This window comes from Mustela nivalis (assembly GCF_964662115.1).
Source record: "Mustela nivalis genome assembly, chromosome: 8".
Classification (NCBI taxonomy): domain Eukaryota; kingdom Metazoa; phylum Chordata; class Mammalia; order Carnivora; family Mustelidae; genus Mustela; species Mustela nivalis.
Window position 1 is genome coordinate 32,319,195 of NC_139027.1, and position 9,951 is coordinate 32,329,145.

Consider the following 9,951-nt stretch of genomic DNA (forward strand, 5'->3'; position numbering starts at 1 on the left):
CCTGGCAAACAAGAAGGTAATGACCCCCTAAACCGAGGCTACCCATGGGCAGGGGCTTCATGGACGGTTGCTCCATGGCTATAGGGATGTCATTCAGAACCCCAACCCCAACATGGCCACAGTAGCGTAATACTCCACCTAGTGACCGATTAAAAGACCCAGCTCCTTTGAGGGTCCAGTGTCTACACCGAGAAATGGCAGAGTGTTTGTTCCAAAATGAAACTCTGGTGAAAAGGCTGCATCGGGCTTTCTAATATCATCACAATATTTTAATGAAAAAAAAAAAAGTCCTATTTAGGGCATTTATAATTCACATCAATATAGTTATTTTGGGATTGAGATGCCATACTAGAGAACCATTGGGTCCTTATGATATTAGGATTTATGCAAGAAAGAGCACATTGTTGCCATGGGGATCAGTAAATAGTCTTGATCTGAGACACTAGTTCCCATTGCCAAGACATGGGTGGGAGAAGGTGGTTCCCACAGACTCTGTTTTCTCTAGACTAAAAATATAGCATGATTTCTATTAAAGGGCAATTAAAAAAAATTCTCGGTGATGTAGCCTAAAAGAAGCATACCCTATCATTTTCAGAACAATTAAGCAGTGAGCTCACTATCTAATACTTCAAGATTGTATTTGTACGTGATATTAATTATGTTCATTCTCTGTCACATCAGAGGTGGTGTTGCACCAGCAGCTTTTCTTAGTTCTGTTCACAGGGTCTTAAAAAAGAAACGGTTTATGGAGATACATGTATTAGAGACATAAATTACTTCCTTTTAAGGGTTACAATATAAACTTAGCACTTCGAAGTTAACTCTTTAAAGTCATCGTTTGGCTTTAGGAGATATTGCTCTAAATGGTTGTGATGAACGAGAATTTTCTATTTCTTCCAGTTTTTAGGGCCTTTGGTCAAGAAAGCCAAAACCTTAGAATTTTTCCCCTGAAGTTTATTATTACATAGTAGGTCCAGATATCTATAAGGAACCCTTGCATTCATAAGGTGTTGTAGAGTTTGCAAAGTGATTTTACCACCGATCATTTTGCCCAATGTACTTCACAGTCCTGTGAGATAGGCAAGGTTTATAATTAGGTAATTGTCTCCTTTTGTATGATGAGATGGCAGCATAAAAAGTTCAAAATGTGGGGTGCTTGGGTGGCTCACTTGGTTAAGTGGCTGCCTTTGGCTCTGGTCATGACCCCAGGATCCTGGGATGGAGACCCACATTGGGCTTGGTGCTTAGTGGAGAGCCTGCTTCTCTCTCTTCTTCTGCCTGCTGCTCTGCCTACTTATACTCTCCATTTGTGTGTCAAATAAATAAAAAGCTTTAAAGAAAAAGTTCAAAATGCTTGCCTAAAGCTAAATTAATTGATAATACGTTTTAAGACTGAGCTAAAGGTCTCAAGATGAAAAAGACTTTCTACTGTGGCATTAAGGAAATGATACATTTCATTGCATACAGTTCGTCCTATAAACTCTATCATTCCATCATCAAGACTTCTGGATTTAATTCTGTGACAATCAACACTAATTATTGTCTAAAAATTTTGTTGAACTAAATAGCAGTTAAGGAATATTGTCAATTGGCTGGGGCAGGCTATATCTATTCACGATCTGTGTAAGGGTATTTATTTTAAGAAAATTGGGCACATATGGTAAGGAACTAATTTTCAGTTCATACAAATTCTGCCAAAATTAAGTTTTATTTTACTACTTGGAAGGTAAGTTTCCTCCTCTTCCTCCACCTACTCTGTCTTCTCTTTCCCTCTGTCCCACATGACCTCTTGTAACCTTTCAGGCTTCGTAAGTATATCATTGCACAACTTAATCTATCTTTTTACATTACTTTGCTGGATCTCAAGATAGCACAGCCAAGTTTACAAAATTATTATTATTCCTCATGCTGTCTTCCTCCAAGGTATGTTTCTTATATAGAGTATTTGTTGCGCTGTTTCCAGTTTCAAATTAGTATAATTCATCAAGGGATCAACACTCACTGGAGAACTAAAGTATGTGCATTTTGAATGACTGCTTCTCAGAAGTTCTAAAGCATGCTTTTCTCTACTTAAAAATTACTCCTTTTCATGCTGTCTCATTTTTCCTTGAACATTATTTTCAAAAGGACTCAATTTGATAAGAATTTCTCTTTTTTCAACTGCTCCCTGGGAGAGTCTTCTGTTGGTTCTTACTACCCAGGTCCCATCTCCATCCAGCTTCCTTGTCATCTTACCCTTCTTTCCTATGCACCACCCCCATGACTTTCTACAATTTTAATTTTCTCCTTAAATTATAGAGTTGGCTTCTTATGTTCGTCACCAGAGAATCCTGCTTGCTATACAAGAATGAAAAGAAAGCATTAAAATTAATGCTGTTACCTTGTTTGAGCAATACTGTAAAATAACCAGATATTTTTGTTATCAAGAGTTATTTACTACAGCAATATTATATTTCCTCAATTCACTAGCATTTCTTTACCGAGGTATGGCACATTTTGCTTGAATCTCTCATTGCTTTTCATAGGTTGTGCTTACTCCATTTTGGAGAAGGGAGCCCATATGACCTAGATCTGTTCTCGAAAGCTCCCTACAGTCTTTATACTTGTAGCAGTGGTTCCCAAACTACATTGAAATCATCTGGGTTGGAGACCCACTCATTTGGATATTATACCACTTATGAGACTCATGTAGGAGACAGAGAAACTGAAGTAGTGCCCAATTTCTCTAGGTCAAGGTAATTTCTCTAGGTCAAGGACAAAAGTCATTCAGCTGCTTCTCTAGTCTCAGAATCTGTTTGCTCTGCTAACTGAACTACCCTGATCAGATCAATAACGTCCCTTATCTGCAGTGGGGCAGGTAAGAAATCTACTCCAAAGGGGCAGGTGAGTTGTTTTTTCCTCCTACATGCTGCTTGCTAATGTGAATCTTGGCATAATAGACACTACTTGGCAAAAAGATAGGTGCACCAAAGTAAAAATCATGTTCTCAGTGGTTTCACTTATTTCTGACCAAGGTTTAGATTTTTCCCCATCGAAGGTCATCATGAAGTCACTGGGAAAAGGTGCCTTTCTATCTTTTGAAATCTTGAGTGAAGATTGGAGAGAACAGGGCAAGACCATTGACCATCGGTCCCTCTTAGTTCATGTCTCCCGCTTCTGTGGGTCTATAGTAAACACAGTTCCCTGGAAGACTCCATTCAGATCAAGACCAGAAAATAGGCACATGCATATTCAAATCCATTTTTATCAATTATATGTAACTTCCTTCTCTTGATTAGTATGCGAAGGATGAGAGGATGAGAATTTATCGTGGGAAAATAATTGGGTTGAAAGCTTATTTTCTCTAAGTCCACTCTTCATCCTCTGTTCTTCATGTCAGTCATCATGACAACCATTTGCACAATCTCTCAGCTTTGCAACCAAGCTTCCAATTGATCTCTGTGCCTCCTGCCTGGAGTTCCTCCTGTATCCACCTCACATAGCATCCAATATAATCCTTCCTAAGCTTGTCTCTGATTTTATCACTCTGCTGATTTAAATCTTATCTCAGAGCTTTGTGGATCCTCTCAAGTTTCCTAGCTTCTGTACGTGGCCTGGCACCCCAGCCCACTTCTTTTGGCTCATCTTCCATTCTAGTCCCACCAGTATCCTCTACTCTGGTCCGGCAAATTCTTTGCCTATGTTCTCAAGAATTTCCCAGGTGTCATTCTTTTTACTTAAAACCTTCTCATTTTCTTTTTCCTCTCTACCCACTTCAAGACCAAGCTCTTAAAAAGGACTCCTTCTGACTTCTTAGTAATGACGATTTTTTTTTTCTCTGTCTCCAAAGCCCCCTCAGCAGCTCTTTAACACCTGTAATAGGAGATAATATTTGCTGGTTCATGGCTCTGTGTCTTCCACTGGATGTAAAACTCTATGAGGGGAAAGAGTGTGTCACTTTGTCTTTCTCTGCCTGGCACCTAGAATTGTGCATGGAATGTAGAAAGCAATCAAATTTGCTTTTGGAATTAAAGAAGAAATTGAACGAGTCAATAAAGGAAATAGATAATGTAAAGAAATATCTGAAGTTTCCCAGGAAGGCAGACTTGCAAACGCACTTTCCCACAAACAATCTCTCATAGCTAAATATTTCCTTTTGCAATCTCATCTCCAATCTTTTCATTCTGCTGAAACTGTACTTTTCAGGCCCAGCCTACTGACTCTACCCAGGACTCAAGGTGAGGCTCATTTCCGTCTGTAATAAACATAGATTGGGTATCATGTACTCTTGCTTAATCAAGCGGTCTCATTTCCCTGAACCAATTAACTCAAAATTTCTGTCTCTTCTGATATGTTTTTCTCAATTAATTAGAAAAGAAAGTAAATTCCCATTAACACACCTGTGTCTAAACACGGAAATCCCTCAACCACAACTAGTCATCACCCCTGCATCGGGCCGCTTGTAGCACGTTAAGCGATGGGTGAAAGCTACAGAGTCTGATACCTGAGGGTGAGCCCCAGTCTTCCTACTTGCTGGGTCACCTAAGGTGTGTTACTTCGGGCTCTTTTCGGGAGAGTTGTGGATTACAAGCCTCTTCCATGTGCAGTTTGATAGTATGATGGGATGTGATCTGGAAAGCCTCTAAACCTTATCTTGAACATAGGTCCTCCGGAGATGAGACCTAATTATGTGGGTTACTATGAAGAATCGTCCAACTGATATTCAATATACCTAATTGCATTGAGTTTTATACTCCTAGGTCATGGAGTTTTCAATATTTTAAATCAAATTAAATAAAGTATACAGGACAAGAGTCTCTAAGCTGTAGAGAGTAAAAAGGTATTTCATTGGAGCTACCAAGACATTATATAAATGGGTGTGCCTATCGAGATCACTGGATTTCTTGACTGGAAAGCTTATGGCTACTCTTCAAACACAATTGTGGACATGAAAGTGAACATTCAGCTATATTGTCCTCCTGTTGGCCCACTTACTTAATTTTTGGCATTATTTCTTCTGTCATCCCCTTTTTGATTCCTCCATGTTCTTATTTTTGCTCATATTTAGCTAACATCATCATTGAAAAGGATTTATTAGACTCCTTTGGTTTACTGAATTCAATCTCCCATGTTTTTCTTGTGTAAACCTTTTCTTTCTATTCAGATTATTCTCTGTTTGCATCACTAGATCCAACTTTTTTTTTTTTTTCCTATTTCCTGCTTAGGTGGCCTGGAAGATTGACCTCAAGAACATAATCACTAGGATTTTCTTGCCCTCTGGCTTTCAAATGGGCTCAGTCCTTTAAGAGGCTCTGGAAACATACTGATGCCTGAGAGAAGAGCTAGGTTGGTACATTAGATTGTTGGACCCTGAACCCTGCCCTAATATCTGTACAAACCCCCTCAATAAAATCTTTTTTCAGTTAAGTCTCTCCTTTGGAATCTGCCTGATTGATTTTCCATGTATCCTCAGTTCCAAGAAAAAGATATTTGCCTGCAGGTAGCTAACTCCAAGGGCTTATAGAGAGTGAGGGGATGAGGTGACTTATTAAGTGATGACATTGAGGTCTATAGTGGTTAAATTACTTGTCCAACATCACATGGCTGGTCTACTTATGGGCAATTCATTCAAATATTTATTGAAACATGGAATTAGTTGGGCTGTGGAGATAAAGATAAAACATTGTACCTGCCCTTAATAATCTGTATTTCAGTGTAGGGGAGGGATAAACCAATATTTAAAATGTAGCAGGAGTCAGGGAGCCTGGGTAGCTGATTCCATTGAGTCTGACTCTTGACTTCAGCTCAGGTCATGATCTCGGGGTCATGAGATCAAGCCCTGTGTCTGGCTCCATGCTGGGTGTGGAGCCTGCCTAAGATTCTCTCTCGCCCTCTGTGTGTGTGCACCCTCTATTTCTCACTCTCTCAAAAAGAAATAAATTAATTAAATAAAAAATAAATAAAAAATAAAAATATTTAATACTTAAAATGCTAAAATGTAGCAAGAGTAAATGCCCAATGCTAAGAATACTGAAGTAAGAAAACCCAATTTAATCTAGGCCTTGCAGATGAGAACAAAAGATGAGGTGGGAAGAAGATGGTTCTTTGAGTGGAGGGTAAAGCATGCCATGAAATTATCTTCTCATGCCATTTTTCTTGCAGCAGATCTTGTGCTTAAAGCCTTCTCCAAGCAGCATCTGTTTTCTCCTGGAGTGCTGCAATGGGCTTCTAATAAAGTAGTATCTGGCCCATGATTCTCATCCTCTGATCCACCCTCTGCACTGTGGTCAGAATATTCCTTTCAGATGCAAATCTGAGACAATTCTCTCCTTAAAAATATTCAATAACTCTCAGTTTTCCTTAGGATTAAAAAAGCAACTACAGTTAATAAGTACTTATGTGGACTGGTTTCTGTCCCTATCACCAACTTCATCTCTGGCTACCTACCCCTTCTCTCTTTTCGTCCTCATCTCTATAACAGTGACTGCTGGTCTATGGTTTAGCTTTCCACAGTAAATTACAACTAGTTCACTGCCATTTAGAAGCAGGTGATCCTCCTGACATATCACCAGAAGGTCAATAGTAACCTAACAGTACATCACAGTGCTTACGTCATACACCTCACTTCATCTCATCACATAGATGTTTTATCATCTCACATCATCGTAAGAAGAGCAATGGTGAGTAGAGTACAGGAAGATAGTCTGAGAGGAACTATCCCCATAACTTTTATTACAGTACATTGTTAAAATTGCTCTATTGTTTTTTAAAGATTTTATTTATTTATTTGACAGATAGAGATTACAAGGAAGCAGAGAGGCAGGCAAAGAGAGAGAGAGAGAGAGAGGAGGAAGCAGGCTCCTTGCTGAGCAGAGAGTCTGATGCGGGGCTTGATCTCAGGACTCTGGGATCATGACTTAAGCAGAAGGCAGAGACTTTAACCCACTGAGCCACCCAGGCACCCCCAAAATAGCTCTATTTTATTATTAACTATTATTGTTAATGTCTTATTGGGCTTACTTTATACATTAAACTTCATCATAATTATGTATTATAGGAAAAATATATATAGGGTTAGTACTATCTGCAGTTTCACACATCCACTGGGATTCTTGGAAAGTATCCCAACAAATAAGGTATACCTCTCTGTGACCTTTTAGGTCCTCGAAAATGTTGTTCTCTCACTGCTGGACCTTTGCATATTCTGTTCCCTAGTTTTAAAGGCTCCTCTGAACCTCTTGCCACTTATTTTGTAACTTCTATAAAAACTTAAAGCATTAGCTCAAAAGTCACTTGCTTGAGGAAGCTACCTCTGAAAATCCCAACATAACAACCTACAACTCTTTGCAGCATCACAATTCTGATGAAGTTAAATATGTTCATTTTTATATTTTTCACCTTTTGAGAATGGGTATGATTTCCATTTATTCACCGCCTTATCTGTAGAATTAGATCCAGTGCTGTACTGATGGCAGGAGTTCAATAAATAATTTTTGAATGAATATGGGAATAATTATAAATGGCCTGGACTCCAGGAAGACATTGTGCATTAGGGTAAAGTGCACCTATGGGGAGTATGATAAATGAGGCTGGTGAAGACGGCAAAAGCCAAATCTTGAAGGGTCTTAAATGCATGACAAATCCGGACTTATTCTTGAGGTGATAGCAGCCATTAATTTTTATTTTTCTAAGCTCAGATTTTCAGGTTTGTTGCCTGCCTGAAGAGCAGATTGGTACAGAAAGAAGCTGGAGCCAGAGCAATTAAGAAGCAAATGCAAATATTCCAGGGACAAGCATACGCCAAAGTAGTGTTTCTCAAATTTGTTGCATATCATAATCACATGGACAGCTACTAAAGCCCACAGAGGTCCAGGCTCATTGAAGTAGAAGAGCTCATTGGGCCTTCATATTTTTACCAGTACAAATTTCCCCAGGGGACTCTGAAAGCCATACATTTGAGAGCCACTGAAGTAAATTTAATATAATGAGATGTAGTCTTGATAAAGTTGAATGAGTTTTTGACGTAGGGAATGGATACAAGTAAGGCGTCCCTATTCACTTTTAAGTGATGAGCTACAATGGCTAGTTCTGCCATTGGCTAAAATGGGAGGAGATGATTAGGGTTTCATCTTTATTAAAGAGATTAAAGTCAGTCTTTTCTCCTCATTTTATGGGTGTCCATGTTTTGCAAAATCTATCCCACTTGGTCGGTGACGAGCTGGGGTCAGAATCCCTCCTGACACGATAAAAAGGTTTACTAGAGTTCTCAGTCTATGATAAGATCTTAAAAATACCAAGTGATAAGTTACATGCATCTTAGAATATATATATATTTTTCCCATCTAAGTTGTTGCTTCACTGTCAACTTGATTAATCTGTGAAAGAAAACATGCGAAGTTCACTGTAGTGCTTTATATTTCGGTAGTGTTAAGTATCTGCCCCTTTGTTGCCAAATCTTTCATGATTCACAGAAGTTTAGTGTTAGCACCCAAACTCTGGATAATATTAAATCTTGTGAAAGATCAACTGAGAAAACATTTCTTCATCATCTGACTTTAAAGAGGTACCACCCACATACTAGTGTGGTGTTAATATTTGCTGATACTTAATAGTACTACTGAAATAAAAAAAATGTATTGCAGATTTCACATTAGTTCAGTGTCTTTATAATGCCTGGAAAATGGTAGATTCCCTGGAATTTGTACTTTAAGGGTAAATATAAGACTGGGCAATATCCAGGAGCAGCAATCAGGAAAGATCCAAAAGATGCAATGGTCTGTGTTGCTAATGTTCCTGTACCTAACTTCACCACACAATACGGTAAGATGTTATCATAAGTATTTTAGATTTTAATCTTAATCTTTAGATGTTAGATCTTAATCTTAGATTAAGATTTTATGGTAAATAAGATATTAAAATGTCTCTCTATTTGTCATAATGACAGACAACCTGGAACAGTAGAAAGGACCTGAATTCTAGTCCAAACACATAACCAACTGTGGGACCTTGAGATCTTCTTTTAACATTTTGTGTGTTTCAGTTCCTCAGCTTTTAATGATGGGAATGGCCAGTCTCTAAAATTGGTTCTTCTTCTGGTTCTACAATTCTGAGATTCTGGGTTCTATCGACTGAGCATCTGTATCGTTTTTAATAGAAATGTGATTTCATCTGGGAACATCTGTTACAGTTTATAACATATTTTGCCAAGTCCTTGACCTTAATTATTCATAGGCATCAGATGTTCCTTCACGGAGTCTACTCTGCATCTTACTGAAGGAACATCAGTTAAGCTTGTGTCTTGAGTAGTGTCAATCTGGCTCAAAAAATATGCCAAATTTGCTAACATGATCATTAAATGACTTCTTAATTAAGATTGTCAATATCACCAGTGATATAGTTCAGAGCTATTTTAGCATTAGAAATTACATAAACTACTCATTTACATTTTTATTTTTATACTTACTGCAAAATAAAAGTATTTTTGTCAAAGGCGTCATACTTTTTCCAAATAAACATGGATTCTAAAATAATTCTGTGACACACATACTAATTGACTAAAGATACTGCTGTTTTATTTCCTCTAATAAAGCAATATTCCCTTACTAATAATTATACCTACTTCTATTATTAACTTAGAAATGCACTTCTTTGAGCTCAAAATTTTATTTTTATGATTTCCTGGCTATAAGAAGAGTTTAGTTTGGGTCCTAAGTTTTGGGCCCCCAGTTTTTTGCTTAGTTGAAACCAAGGAGATAGAGATAGGTTTGTTTTTTTTTTTTACTTTCTCCCAGTCTTTGCCTTTACTATTTGTTCATTAAAAGAAAAAGTGCAGTCTTCTATGGTTAATTATTAAACCAAGGCAAATCTGATTCCAAGGGGAAGAAAGGATAATAAACAAAGAATAAATAACCCATTAGAATCAGTGCACTTTGGTGCTTTGTCTCTCTGTCTCTATTTTCCAGTCTGCAGAAG